Source organism: Fundulus heteroclitus, unplaced genomic scaffold (assembly GCF_011125445.2).
Source record: "Fundulus heteroclitus isolate FHET01 unplaced genomic scaffold, MU-UCD_Fhet_4.1 scaffold_39, whole genome shotgun sequence".
Classification (NCBI taxonomy): Eukaryota; Metazoa; Chordata; class Actinopteri; order Cyprinodontiformes; family Fundulidae; genus Fundulus; species Fundulus heteroclitus.
This window is the reverse complement of record NW_023396803.1, coordinates 2,349,524-2,365,570: the sequence shown is the minus strand read 5'-3', so window position 1 is coordinate 2,365,570 and position 16,047 is coordinate 2,349,524. Positions and strand designations below refer to the sequence as shown.

At 44.2% G+C, this 16,047-nt stretch overlaps 1 protein-coding gene across 1 annotated transcript in view; it reads right to left on the bottom strand.

Annotated features, from left to right (window-relative positions):
• znf277 (zinc finger protein 277) overlaps positions 1-1,328 on the bottom strand; it is a 60,683-nt gene extending 59,355 nt beyond the window's left edge. The window contains exon 1 of the mRNA XM_036130904.1: positions 1,320-1,328. The gene's annotated coding sequence lies outside the window, so the exon portion shown is untranslated. The remainder of the gene's footprint in view (positions 1-1,319) is intronic.
• Positions 1,329-16,047: the final 14,719 nt, after the last annotated feature.

Here is a 16,047-nt window from a genome sequence, read left to right as displayed (position 1 = left end):
CTGCTGCATCAATCTTCTCCTTGCTCGGATTTGCCTCCTCAGCTGCATCACCTCCTCTTCAGCCTGCTGGTAAAGTTGACCAACGACCGAAGCAACAGCAATATTGCTCGTATCGCTCATTTTGCTTCTACAAAGTGCTGATTTTTAAAGAAGATTCAATCGCCTCTACAACTACAATTACAACTCCCCAGAAATTCCCGCTATTGCTGGTTTTATACCCACAGTTCTGTATTTTTTTAAAATATTTTATTAGACTTTAATAAAAAATTAATAAAAAAATGTTTTCAATAAGATATGATGGTGTAGTGTATAAATCGTTTTGAACGTTAAAGAAATGCTCAAGAGCTGCGGATGTGATGACGTCACGAGTACGCTTCTGTTCCAAAACACAATGCGTGCTGCGTGCTCGCGTTCTCGTCAAGTCCGATCTTCCTGTGTTCTTACCGAGAACAGACTTGACGAGAACGCGAGTACGGACTCGCGTTCTCGTGAATTGAGAAACGGCCACTTCTTCTTCTACTTCTTCTTCTTCTTCTTTATGGCGGTTGGCAAGCAACTTTTAGATGTGCATTACCGCCATCTACTGGAATGGAGTGTGGATCGGGACGCTAACTTTAAACACCCCCTCAAAGCAAAACAAAAAACAACTTATATCTTTTCTATCAATTTTGTTTTCTTGAGATAATTAATTAAATAACTTATATCTTTAGAAGTAGAATTTTTTCCTAAAATATCTTGTAAATTTAACTGTAATTTATTTTCTTGTAACCGACTAACTAATTTCCTTCTCTCAACAGAATATTTTGTACAGAACAACAAAACATGTTTTACCGTCTCTTCTTGACCACAAAAATCACAACTTCCATTTCGATGTTTTCCTATTTTAAATAAATTACTGTTTAACCTTGTATGTCCAAAACGCAACCTAGATATAACTGTTTCCTCCTTTCTATTTCGTCCTGTTCTCCTCATTGCACCAACTTTTCTTTGAATACTGTACAGCCATCTACCAGTTCTATCTTCCTCCCACTGTCTCTGCCATCTTTCCTTAACCTTTTGTTTAATAATAGATTTGATTTCTTCTTTACTAAATGGAACTAATATATCAATAACACTATCTTTTGAAGCTTGTTTTGCATATTTATCTGCCAACTCATTCCCTCTTATTCCTATATGTGACGGTATCCATGTAAATATAACTAATAAACCCATTGCTTGAATTCTATAAGTTATTAACTGAATTTCTAATAAAAGATCCGGTCTACTAATAGCGTGATTATTTTTCAATGAATATAATGAAGAACTTGAATCAGAACCACCTTCTTCTTGTTCTTGTTGTTCTTTTTCATCTTTCTTTGAGTTTATTGGCAGTTGGCATAAATCTTTTCGGGATGCATTACTGCCATCAGCTGGTGAGGAGTGTGGATCAGAATGACAAAATCCATTCTTTGGAGGATTTTTATTCCCAAAACCCAAGAGCACAAATTTTCAATTTGAGAAAAGAATTTCCTCTTCTTGCAATCAAAACTTGTAATGCTCACTTTCAAACATATGCTTTCTCTCAAATATATTCTCTTCTCCATCAAATCTTTGTTTCTGCCCTGTATATTATGCTATTGTACATATCTGTAAAAAAAACTCTATTTATAGTAATATCCACCTATATATTATATTCAGTACATATCCAGCTGTAAATTTAGTTCACAATACTAGTTATCTATATATTATATTCATAGGACAAATCTATCAGTAAAATTCTGTTTATAATAGCATCCATCTCTATATTTATTCAGTAAAAACCCATGTCCTTTACTTAGGGAACCATTGTTTATCCTGCACTTTTTGCTATTGCACTTCTGGTTAGACCTAAACTGTATTTCGTTGCCTTGTACCTGTACCTGTGTAATGACAATAAAGGTGAATCTAATCTAATATAATATGATATAATGCTTCTTACACAGATATTTTCTCCTCTCGCTTGCCTCCTTTTATTCACACGCAAACCACTCTCTGCTCGAGTCTGAGATACGCTCCCAAACCTACGGAAGCGTAGTTTTCCTACTCATATTGTATAAACATGATAATTATATTGTTTAAACATGATAGCATATGGTATAAACGTGATAGTATATTGTATAAACGTGATAATTACATTGTATAAACATGATAGTATATGGTATAAACGTGATAGTATATTGTATAAATGTGATAATTACATTGTATAAACATGATAGTATATTGTATAAATGTGATAATTATATTGTATAAACTTGATAATTATATTGTACAAACATGATAGTATATTGTATAAATGTGATAATTATATTGTATAAACGTGATAATTATATTGTATAAATGTGATAATTATATTGTATAAACGTGATAACTTTATCCCGATGGTGGTGCTAGTATGCTTTTAGTCTGACTCATTTAAGACAAAGAAGAAGAGGAGGAGGAGGAATAATAAGCAGGAAAAGAAGTTGGCATTACAAGTAAATTATTGCTTTAAGTGGAGAGGATGGCTAAAAATGACAGCCCATTGCAGCCCATTCCTGCCAATCCGCGGCTTACCAGAGGAGTGTCTCTGACACATGGAAGAATGCATAATGTATTTGCTGGCCTCTCGTATTTCAGATATATTACCTGTCCAGGGAGAACCCCGCCTCTCGCCCATTGACAGCTGGAGATAGGCACCAGCACCCCTCACCATCCCAACAGGAACAAAAGTGATGGAAAATGGATGGATGGTTATAAATTAGTACAAAAAGCTTGAAACTAATTCTTTTGTTTGTGTTTGCCCACTTTAGCCTTTCATTTTAGCCTACATATAAGTTGCAGATAAACTAAACTAGTCTAAGCTCTTGATGCAAGCTCGTCACGTTAAAAAGTAAAGTTAAGGTAAAGTCATTAAAGTTTGGGTAATATGCTGTCAGCACACCACCTCTTCCTGTCTGTAAAGGTAAGCACATCATTCTAATTCATAACAGGCTAATATTGAAAGGTAATTTGGATAAGTATATCAGGAAGGTAAGTAAAAAATATGGACAATTTATAGTTGTCACTATAAACTATCCATATTTTATATAAATATGATGACACCAAGTACTGTAATATAAATAAAAAATAACTGTTCCTTTAACTTTGTTAAAAGGTGCAGTTTGCCGTGGCCAAAGGTCTGACTGGATTGTTCTGAACAGATGAGCAGTGCTGTCCCCAAAAGGCTGAATGATGGATTTTTTCTGCACCACAAAGAATTAAATTGCCTAAAAATATGCCATGAGTGTAATGTAATTACATTTAATGTAAACAAATTGCATAAATTCAATAAATGAAATACTGTATCTTCTTGCCAGTTCATGTACATAAGATACACTTTAGTTCTTCACATGTGCTAAGGACAACATCCAAATAATCAAAATATGAATAAATGCAAATTACATTGGCAAGTGAAATAGATTGCAAAATTTAATAATACACATTTTAGTTGGACACAATTCTTGTATATGGGAACATTTAAATAGTCTAAAATAAGGATACACAATACTTGAAAAGTTATTAAAAATTTAAAATAATTCCAAAATGTAAAACCTCAAGGTGCTACACAAAAGAATATTTAAAAGCAGAAATCCAAAACACATTCTTCTGTATTATAATTCCACTGGTTTACAGTAAAATATAACTAATCAGGATCTTTTTGACATGTAAACGTCTCCGCTCAATCAGCATCCTCGTGGATTATTCCCCCTGCATGTTCACTGCACAGATTCTTAAGATTTTGTCCATTTTATTTACAAACTTGATGGGTACAGTCTGGGAGATTATTGTCAAAACTCTGAGCCTCCTGATAAATCTTTCACATGTATGTGGACATTTGCAATCCTCCTTGTGGCAGTCACATCCTCATCAGACAACTGCCCTCCTTTTATGGGTGAATGTTGGTAGAACAAGCCTAAATCTCCGATGGTAAAGCCTCTGTCTGTCTGCCGTCACTTCATCACCAAAACAAAGATACTCCAGGAAGCCAGTGTTTTCCCAGCCACATGCGTTCTGCTTCTTTTCTCATAGGGGCGATCCATCGGTGCCTGTAGTGTCAGCATCTTTATTTATAAGTGACTCTGGTTATGGAGCGGTCCGGTCAGCCTCTGCATCACAGTGGCTGTCATCTGTCAAACACAAGACCGCATAAGCCCACAATCAGTTTAGCAAACAGCATAAAACATATCAAGACTACTTAAAACTACGCTAACACCAAGCTAATAGAGCACCACCTGTATCATTACTCATTTAAATATTCATATCACACATTCCTTCCAGTTTTTACAAACAGCCTGTGCTAGTATCTGGGATGCCATTTGTAAGGTTACACAGTCAAAATCTAACAGCAATATTTTTTGTTATTTACTGTAGTTTTGGGTTATTTGACTTCCGGCTGCGCTTCCGGGCAGCGGCTAGGCGTACAGCTCCATTACAACTCTGGATATTTTGATAAAAAATGGCGCCAAACTCGCTGGAAACCACTCATCTACCCAGCCGATCAGTGCATGACCACCAGCGCCAGCTGGAGTTACGGTCATGTAGTTTTTGGACTTGTAACCACTACTACGCTCGATTGTTTACGCGGCTTCGGAGTACTATGGGTACCAGTCCCGGGGGCCTGTGAGGCAGCGGACTCGACGAGCAGCTCACGCCGGTGGAGAGCAAAGCGGAAGCGGTGTAGCCGGCCGAAGAAACGCGGCTGCCGCGGAGGCTTAGCTGCTAAGCTTAGGCTAATCCCTTCAGATCGCCGCTCCCATCCATCCTGCTGTCTGCTCACTAGACAACAAAATAGACCATTTACAACTCGAGCTCTCTGCAAAGAGGGAGTTTAGAGACTGCTGCGCTCTCATCCTGACGGAGACATGGCTTACATAATCAATCCCGGACAACGCCGTTAGCCTGGAGGGGCTAGCTACTATCTGCGCCGACAGAAATGAACAACTCAGTGGTAAGACCCGAGGAGGCGGACTCTGCATTTACATCAATAACAACTGTAGTAAGGCAGGTGAGGGTGTGGACTGAAGGAGAAATGGAGGCACTCCAGGACTGTTTAGAGTGCTCTGACTGGAACATGTTCAAAGCTGCAGCAACTTATGAGGACAAGATCGACATTGATGAGTACGCCAAGACTGTGTCAGCCTACATCAATGCATTGAGGACGTCAGCACCACCAAGACCATCATCACCCAAGCCAACCAATGACCCTAGATTACTGTGGAGGTCCGTCAAGCGCTAAAAGCAGAACTCAGCCTTCAAGTCTGGTGACAAGGAGGCACTGAGGACAGCGAGAGCCAACTTGAACCATGCCATCAGGCTAGCGAAGGGGAACCAAAGTCAGAAAATCCAGGAGCTTTTCCCTGACGCCAGCAACACCAGGAGCATGTGGAAAGGCATACGGGCAATAACAGAATACAACACGCCCTCCCCCCGGTGAGCGAAGTTGGGCGAAGTTGATGCTGACTTTCTTAACGGTCTAAACAACTTCTTTGGGAGGTTTAAGGCACTAAACAGCACTCCAGCAGTGAAAGCTGTCCCCCATCAGGAAAAGGAGGTGCTCTGCCTTGACACAGCCGACATGTGGAAGACTCTAAGGAGAGTCAACCCGCAGAAGGCCCCATGTCCCGACAACATACCTGGGCGGGTGCTCAAGGAATGTGCAGGTCAGCTGGCTGGTGTCCTCACAGACATTTTTAACACCTCGCTGGAGCAAGCCACAGTGCCAGCATGCTTCAAGTCTGCCTCCATCATTCCGGTGCCAAAGAAACCTCAAGTCACCTGTATCAACGACTACCGGCCTGTTGCACTGACTCCCATCATGATGAAGTGGTTTGAAAGGTTGGTAAAAGAACACATCGTCTCCAGTTTCTCCCCAACACTAGACCGGTTCCAGTTTGCCTACCGACGGAACCGCTCCACTGAGGACACCATCTCCTCCGCTCTCCACCCGAGCCTGACACACCTGGAGGAGAAGAACACGCACGTGCGGATGCTGTTCCTGAACTTCAGTTCAGCATTTAACACCATCAGTTTCTAAAATGCATTCTTGCACAAATCATTTCTGCACAAATGGTTTTTAAAAATACTCACCTATACACTGTATTTTTCTCCAGCATTGTTTACATTTCAATTGTTTTACTGTTAAATTATCACTGCTGCACTTTATACTGTAATTAGGCGCCCGCCTATGCATTGAAAATGCATGGCGGAGGCCTTATGTTATGCACCTAATAAGGGTTTCTTTATTAGGCGCCCGCCTATGCATTGAAAATGCATGGCGGAGGCCTTATGCTATGCACCTAATAAGGGTTTCTTTATTATTTTTAGGCGCCCCCCTATGCATTGAAGGCGGGCGCATGAATTAGTCATACTCAAAAACTGCTAGTTGAAAGAATAATTAATTTCATTATTATTTTTTGTTTAAATATTCAGTCATATTCACTGAATTAGAACATCTTTTTAGAATGTTTTTTAGTCTGAAAATGACAAGTACCTTTTGAAATTAACCTTAATGCAGGTACCAAACTTGTCCTTAAACCACAATAATTGTATTTATTTTACTGCTATAATGTACTATTTTAATATTAAATCTTATTTTTATTAGTTGGGATGGCTGCCAGCACAACACTGCATTATGTCCTCGTGACAGAAATCATCGCTAGAAAATAAGTCATCTACAGGGGTTGGACAATGAAACTGAAACACCTGGTTTTAGACCACAATCATTTATTAGTATGGTATAGAGCAGAGGTGTCAAACGCGGCAGCCAAATGCATTATCATCATTCAACAATGATTACTGAAAAAGACGTACTTCGTTCCTGCAGTTCCTATACTGTCCACGAGTGGCGCTGTGTATTATTCAGAGCAGACAACAAGCAGTACTCTTTGAGTTCTGGGTCAGAGGTGAACTCCTCCATCTTGTTGCTGCTAATGGTAGCAGTGCTAGTGCTGCCGTTTTTCCTAAATTACTGAAGGATATTGTTGAATCAAGTCCAATTAACCCAGACGCCACAGCCCAAGATTTGCACCATTGAAACCGACGTTTGACATTGGCACGAGTAACCAAAGGTTTGGCTATAGCAGCCCGGCTGTGTATATTGACTTTGTGGAGCTCCCGACGGACAGTTTTGGTGGAAACAGGAGAGTTGAGGTGCACATTTAATTCTGCTGTGACTTGGGGAGCCGTGGTTTTATGTTTTTTGGATACAATCCGGGTTAGCACCCGAACATCTCTTTCAGACAGCTTCCTCATGCGTCCACAGTTAATCCTGTTGGATGTGGTTCGTCCTTCTTGGTGCTATGCTGACATTACCCTGGATACCGTGGCTCTTGATACATCACAAACACTTGCTGTGTCTTGGTCACAGATCCAAGGCAAGGGAAATTTATTTATATAGCACAATTCAGTACAGAGACAATGCAAAGTGCTTTACATGATTAAAATATAGCAAAATAAATGCAAGTAGGAATAAAATGTAGATAGAAAATAGAATAAAAGCAAGTAGAGATAGAATGTAGAAACAAAGAAAAACATTAAAAACAGTAAAACAGTTTAACTAGAACAGTCAAAGGTAATTTTAAACAAATGTGTTTTTAGTCTTGATTTAAAAGTGTAACGTTTCTGGCACTGGAGCTGCTAATTGCAATCAGCGCACCTGTTTCATCTCCGCCCTCCCTGCTTAAAAGCTCTGCTCTTTGCAGCCTCCAGTGCCAGAACGTCTCTAGCCATACGGTGAGCACTTCCAGCCTAGTTACTGAGTTCCTGTCTGCCTGTCTGCCTGTCGACCTGTTCTGCCTCTGTTTTTGAAACCAGTCTGCCCCCTTTTGGATTTGTCTGCCTGCCTGGGTTCTGCCTGTCAGCCTCAGAGATCTGGATTGCCTCTCCGTGTTTCTGACCCCCGCCTGTCTGTGAGTAACGAGATTGCCTGCCCCCGTTCTGTCTGTGCTTTTTGGATTTTGGACCCGGACCTGGATTTGGATGCTCTGTTGGATTCTCCCTTGGAAAACCGCTGCCTGGATTAAACGGATTCCCCCTGGACAAAGACCCGGACTGGACCTGGATAAAGAGCCTTGGATAACCCCCTCTCGGACCTCATCTACATCTGGAGTCAGAGTTCTGCCCACAGTGCGGCCAGGTTAGTGACCCTGCTTCTCTCTCATCTGCCCGTCTGTTCCTGCTGGTCACTAACCTATCACTCTGCCTTCAGGAGTTGCCAGTCGCAGAGTGCGAGCCGTGCCAGGGGCCGCGCCGCCAGCGTCTAAATAAAGACTGTTAAAGTGTTTTACTCACTCGTTTTCGGGTATTTCTTGGGTCCATCCAAATTCATCACAGTACGTTCTGGCCACCCAACATGGACCCTGTACCCGAAAGCCAGTGGCGTGCGGGGGTAGAGAAATCCATTTCAGACTTAGAAACCGGCGTTTCGGAGATTTTAAGTCATCTTCAAAGTCAGGGAAGCTCGCAACCCTCACTTCCGCAAGCAGCTTCCCCTAGCCCTCCGTCACTTCCGGTGACGTCGCCCTCGTCAAAGCCCCGTCTCTCTCCGCCGGGGATGTTTTCTGGTGATCCAGAACATTGCAGGGCTTTTCTCACACAATGTGAGATACACTTTCGAGTTGCAACCTTCCTCATTCCCCTCTGACCGGTCCAAGATAGCCTATGTGATTTCTTTGCTGGCCGGCTTATGGGGAACTTCCGAGTGGCAGAATGACTCACGCATCTGCCACTCATATCATGACTTCTCCAAGGAGCTTGTGAGAGTTTTCAGTCCCGTGTTGCCCTGCCGGGAGTCCTCTAGGGGGCTTCTATCCCTAAGACAGGGGGATAGACCTGTGGCTGATTATATTATTGATTTTCATTTATTGTCTGCAGAGAGTCTATGGAACGAGTTTGCTCTTATGGATGTTTTTATTTTTGGGCTCAACAACAAGATTAAGGATGAGCTTGCCACTCGGGAGTATCCTAAGTCCCTGAAACAGCTCGAGGAGCTGGCTAATAGAGTGGATCTCCGTCTCATGGAGCGGCGAAGGGAACGTCGTTCAACCCCTTCTAACCATCTTCTAGTGTGGGCTCCTCCCCCTGTCACTTCACCGATCTCTCAGAATCCACCCGAGCCGGAGCCTATGCAGTTGGGCAAGGTGGGTCTGTCAAGGGAGGAGTACCAGCGCAGACTGCAGCATGGACTCTGCCTCTATTGCGGGGGGACAGGTCATCAGGTCCGGAATTGTCCAGTCAAAAGGCCAAGCTCAGTAGGGGGTGGGGCATCCCTGCTGAGCCACACCAAACTTGCTGTCCCCACCGATCGATTACTTCCTGCAACTTTGACCTTTTCCTCACAATCCCACAGTGTTTCTGTTTTTATCGATTCAGGAGCCGACACTGAGTTCTTGGATGAGGGTTTGGCCAGGAGGCTTAACATCCCACTCCACAATGGTTCTGCTGCCCGTAGTGTTCTCGCCTTGGATGGGCACGAACTCAACCAGTCGCGCCTTGTCTCCGAGCCTGTGGAGTTAACCTTGGGAGGTAATCATAAGGAGAAACTTACCTTTTTGATTATTGACTCCCCGCAGGTTCCAGTCATCCTGGGCGCTACCTGGCTACGTAAACACAACCCCCAGATAGACTGGCGGCGGGTCGAGATTACAGGTTGGGCTTCGTCCTGTTCTGAGTTTTGTTTGTTCTCCGCCCAACCTCTCCACTCATCCGAGGGTAAAATTGATGAATTTTATCCGGATCTGTCCAAAGTTCCGTCCGTTTACCATGATTTAAAGGAGGTTTTTAACAAAGCCAAGGCCGCGAGTTTACCTCCTCATCGCCCTTATGATTGTGCGATTGACCTGTTGCCAGGCGCCGTTCCACCCAGAGGTCGCCTCTATTCTTTGTCCCCCCCAGAGTCCCAGGCCATGCAGGACTACATAAATGAGTCCCTAAGGGCAGGCATCATTCGCCCCTCTTCTTCACCAGCGGGAGCGGGGTTTTTCTTTGTTGGTAAGAAAGATGGCTCTCTCCGCCCATGCATTGATTATAGGGGTCTTAACAATATTTCGGTGAAGAACCGATATCCCATTCCCCTAATGAACACCGCATTTGACCAGGTCCAAGGAGCTCAGGTTTTTACTAAGTTGGACCTTCGCAACGCCTACCACTTGGTCCGGATTAAAGAGGGTGACGAGTGGAAGACTGCGTTTAACACCCCCACCGGCCATTATGAATACCTGGTCATGACTTTTGGTCTTACCAACGCCCCAGCCGTTTTTCAAAATCTGGTCAATGAGGTTCTTAGAGACATGGTCGGTCGATATGTGTTTGTTTATCTGGATGATATCCTCATTTATTCCAAGAATCTCACCATTCACAAACATCACGTCCGCTCCGTCCTCCTCCGCCTTCTTCAGAATCAGCTGTATGTTAAGGCAGAAAAGTGCGAATTCCACACCACATCCACCTCCTTCCTTGGTTTTGTTTTGTCACCTGGGCAGATTGCCATGGATCCAGCCAAGGTTCAGGCAGTTACTGAGTGGCCCACCCCGGTGGATCGTAAGCAACTCCAGAGATTTTTGGGGTTTGCAAATTTTTACAGGAGGTTCATTAATAACTACAGTCAGGTCGCTTCTCCACTCCACACTCTCACTTCTTGCAAGGCCAAATATGCTTGGAATGAACAGGCAGACAAAGCTTTCAAGCTTCTTAAAGAATTGTTCACTTCAGCACCAGTCCTCGTTTCTCCTGACCCAGAGAAACCATTTATAGTGGAGGTGGATGCCTCTAGCTCTGGAGTTGGAGCTATCCTCAGCCAGGAGTCTGATGATGGTCGTATTCATCCCTGTGCTTTTTTCTCCAGGAGATTATCAAAGTCCGAGCAGAACTATGATGTAGGCAACCGGGAACTTCTGGCTGTAAAACTGGCCTTAGAGGAATGGAGGCATTGGCTCGAGGGTTCCAAGACACCTTTTTTAGTTTGGACTGATCACCGCAATTTGGAGTACCTGAAGACTGCCAAAAGACTCAACCCCAAGGCAGGCCAGGTGGGCCTTATTTTTTAGTCGTTTCAACTTCACCCATTCCTACAGGCCGGGGTCTAAGAACACCAAGCCAGACGCCTTGTCCAGGGTTTTCGAGGCGACAGAGGAGGATCCGGAAGAGGAACGGGGGTTCATTCTGCCAGATACTGTGAGGTGTGCTGTCTCCCGCCTTGGACTTGAGAGGGAGGTAAGGGAGTCCCTGAGCTCTGTGCAGACACCCGAGGCCTGTCCCAAGGACAGGCTCTTTGTTCCTCCCCACCTCAGGCATAAAGTCATTCAGTTTTGTCACAGTTCCCGACTTTACGGTCACCCTGGCATCAATAAAACCCTTCGGCTCATCAGATCCCAATTCTGGTGGCCTTCCCTGGCCAAGGACGTCGGGGTATTCATTGCCGCCTGTTCTCCCTGTAGTCAGGCTAAGGTTTCCCGTCGCCCCCCTTCAAGCCTGCTTCGTCCCCTGCCCATCCCTCCTCGGCCCTGGTCCAGCCTTTCAATGAACTTTATTACTGGTCTCCCTTCCTCCGATGGCTACTCGGTTATCCTCACAATCGTGGACCGTTTCTCTAAAATGGTCCATTTGGTCCCCTTACATAAACTCCCCTCAGCCAAGGAGATGGGCTTGATCCTTGCCAAGGAGGTATTTAGGTTGCACGGTCTGCCCTCTGACATTGTGTCAGATCGGGGTCCCCAGTTTGTGGCCCGTTATTGGCAGGAGTTTTGTGCCATGCTAGGCATCTCTGTGAACCTTTCCTTTGGCTTCCACCCCCAAACAGACGGCCAATCTGAAAGGGTAAATCAGGAGGTCGAGACCAAGATCCGCCTCTTTTGCCAGTCAGACTCCACCAAGTGGGCTCAGAATCTACCCTGGGTAGAGCATGCGATTAACGCCACACCCTCCAGCTCTACTGGCCTCTCTCACTTCTATGTGGTTTACGGGTTCCAGCCGCCAGTTTTTACCACAGAGGAGATAGAGTCCAGAGTCCCGTCTGCCCGTCTCTCAGCTTTGAGGTGTCAGCGCACCTGGAGGAGGGCTAAGAAAGCCATACTCGCCGCCTCTCAGAGTCAGGCCCACGCAGCTAATCGCCAGCGAGTTCCAGCCCCACCGTACCAGGTTGGGGACAGGGTTTGGTTATCCACCAGGGATCTTCCCTTGAAGGTGGATAGTAAGAAGTTGGCACCACGATTCATCGGGCCGTTTACTATCGCCAAGGTGATTAACCCGGTGGCGGTCCGACTCCGTCTGCCTTCTGCTATGAAGGTCCACCCCACCTTTCATGTTTCCCGCATCAAGCCTGTCAAGACCTCCAGTCTGGTTCCCACCACCACATCCCCACCTCCCACCCGTTTGGTTGATGGGTCCCCTGTATACACTGTCAAGAGGATCCTGAAGTCCCGTAAATGGGGTCGAGGCACCCAGTACCTCATTGACTGGGAGGGTTATGGGCCTGAAGAACGGCAGTGGGTCCCGGCCCGCCACGTCTTGGACAAGTCCCTTATTAGGGATTTCCACAGAGCCCACCCGGATCAGCCTAGGGCGTCTGGAATCCGCCCTTGAGGGAGGGGCTCTGTAACGTTTCTGGCACTGGAGCTGCTAATTGCAATCAGCGCACCTGTTCCATCTCTGCCCTCCCTGCTTAAAAGCTCTGCTCTTTGCAGCCTCCAGTGCCAGAACGTCTCTAGCCATACGGTGAGCGCTTCCAGCCTAGTTACTGAGTTCATGTCTGCCTGTCTGCCTGTCGACCTGTTCTGCCTCTGTTTTTGAAACCAGTCTGCCCCCTTTTGGATTTGTCTGCCTGCCTGGGTTCTGCCTGTCAGCCTCAGAGATCTGGATTGCCTCTCCGTGTTTCTGACCCCCGCCTGTCTGTGAGTAACGAGATTGCCTGCCCCCGTTCTGTCTGTGCTTTTTGGATTTTGGACCCGGACCTGGATTTGGATGCTCTGTTGGATTCTCCCTTGGAAAACCGCTGCCTGGATTAAACGGATTCCCCCTGGACAAAGACCCGGACTGGACCTGGATAAAGAGCCTTGGATAACCCCCTCTCGGACCCCATCTACATCTGGAGTCAGAGTTCTGCCCACAGTGCGGCCAGATTAGTGACCCTGCTTCTCTCTCATCTGCCCGTCTGTTCTTGCTGGTAACTAACCTATCACTCTGCCTTCAGGAGTTGCCAGTCGCAGAGTGCGAGCCGTGCCAGGGGACCGCGCCGCAAGCGTCTAAATAAAGACTGTTAAAGTGTTTTACTCACTCGTTTTCGGGTATTTCTTGGGTCCATCCAAATTCATCACAAAAAGAACTCAGGCTTTCTGCACTTTTACAGTTTTCTGGAAGTTTGTTCCAGATAAGCGGAGCATAGGAACTAAATGCTGCTTCTCCTTGTTTAGTTCTGGTTCTAGGTATGCAGAGTAGGCTGGAGCCAGAAGACCTTAGTGGTCTGGAAAGTTGATACACTGATAACAAGTCTGTGATGTATTTATGTGCTAAGCCATTCAGGGATGTATAGACTAACAGAAGTATTTTAAAGTCTATTCTCAGAGATATAGGGAGCCAGTGAAGATCCTTTTGAGACATTAGTCCTTTAATCCTGGAAATGTTCCTCAGGTGATAGAAAGCCGACCTTGTCACTGTCTTTAGATGCTTTTGGAGGTTCAGGTCTGAGTCCATCACTACACCAAGGTTTCGGGCCTGATCAGTGGTTTCTAGCTGAAGCGACTGAAGCTGTGTGCTAACTTTTGATCTCTCCTCTATTGGTCCAAATATTATTACTTCAGTTTTGTTTTTATTCAATTGAAGAAAGTTTTGACACATCCAGCAAGATGTGCACCAACAATTTGTCCTCCTTTGAACTCACCCATGTCACCCATAATGTTGTGTGCATTGCAATATTTTGAGCAAAACTGTGCTCTTACCCTTGGACCTTCACACTCTGCTCTTATTGGTTCAATGTGCAATTAATGAAGATTGGCCACTAGGCTGGTCCAATTTAGCCATGAAACCTCCCACACTAAAATGAGAGGTGTTTCAGTTTCATTGTCCAACCCCTGTATATAGTGTATTTCACTTACTGAATTGAGTTACTGAAATAATTGTCTATACTTTTATTTATTAAGATTTAATTCTAGTGTTTATGTAACGCAGAGGTTACAAATGTAAATGTTACAACCTTTTGTTTGGACCGTTTTTGCCTTTTCTTCTTTCTATTAAAAACGGCTCTACGAAAAGAAGTGGAAACAACGCCCCCAAAATGACGCTTGTGGCCAAAAAGTGTATTACGTCAGTAGTGGTTTAGGACTACCGTAGCAAATGATTGGGAAACATTGACTGTCGGCTGTCGCCAATTAGCTCATTAGCTGCGTCTCAGATTGAAATACGCAGTTTGCAGCTCTGCAGACGCAAAGTTTTCCCGGTCGGCAGGTTTTGATGAAGACAAATCCTTTTCACTCAGAAGGTTTGGTTTAAAATCCCCAAGCGATGAGAGCGTACGACCAAGGAACTCGGAAGCTTTGCCTTTGACGGTCATGCCCACCACCAGGCGGGCGCCTTCTTCAACTTCTTCAGTAGTTGAACGATTCTAGTTTTTTATGTCATTTGTCATATACCAAGTGTGATCTCTGTAATCTACACCATTAGCTGTTTGGCTCTTCAATGCGGTGAATGGAATATTTACTACTTGGGAAGAGTTGGATTGCAGGCACACCTGCACTCCTACCTGATAGTAATTTGGCACTTGGCAGAATGGGTACTGACCTTTAATGGTTTCTCTCTTTTGTCTTTTTAAGGTTAGGTTAACAGTTTTAACTTTCGGGGGTTCCCACAAGTACCAGAAGAACGAAACGGTTAGAATCATGAGTAAAAGAAAAATGCTGCATCTCACTGTATTACAGAAACACCTAGAGGTCATTTTGGCTGAAACTCTCCTCTACTTGGTTTAGTGTGACTTTTTTGCTTCGCTGACTTTCGGATCTTCTCGACTCTAAATGTCTGAGTCCACCCTATTATCAGACTTTTAAGCACCTCCCTTGTCGGAGTTTTCAGCCGAAATGACTTTTTTACAATGTGATAAATGAATCCAAGTAGATCTTTCAGCTATTTTAACAGCAGTAGGAGTTGTTAGCAGTACTTGGTGAGGCCCTTCCCACTTAGGTGAATGCCAGTGCTTCTTCTTTATGCTCCTCACCAAAACCCAGTCTCCTGGTTTCACAAGTTGGGTGTCCTGCTGGGAAACAGAATGACTCTCATCAGTTCCTTTCTGTTTCTGCGTTTCTAGCATCTTCCTCATATAATCTGCTAAATTGGATTCTTCATCAGTTTCCCACTGAGTCTCATAAGGTGTCAATCCAGATGTTGATGTGATATTTATGTACATTTTTACTAAGTCCAAACACTTAGTCCATGGTCTGCCAGTTTCCTCCATGCACTTTTTTAGCCTGTTTTTTATTGTTCCGTTCATTCTCTCAATTAATCCAGCACTTTGAGGGTGATACGCACAGTGATTTTTTAGCTCTATGTGAAACAGAGTACCTATGTGCTTCACTATTTGGTTTACAAAATGTGTTCCATTGTCACTGTATATTTTTTCTGGAATGCCATACCTAGGAATATCTAGGATATCTCTGCAGAGAGCTTTTGCTACTGTCAGAGCATCGGGTTTATTTGTTGGAAAAATTTCTATCCATTTAGAAAATGCATCAATTATCACTAAACAATATTTTTTCCCTTTACTTTTGTTTAGTTCAATAAAATCCATGTGAATAATTTGAAATAGATATTGTGGTGTTGGAAATCCCTTTACGTGGCCTCAGAAAATCCCTGTGGATTGTGTTTGGCACATGTGAGGCATGCTCTACAAAAACCTTTTGAATACGAATTAAATCCATAGGCTGTAAAATGTTTATGTATCTGTCCAACCATCCCCCCTCTGGAGACATGGGTCACCCCATGGCTCAAGATGGCCGCCCATTTATAAAGATTTTTAGGAAGGATAGGTTTGTT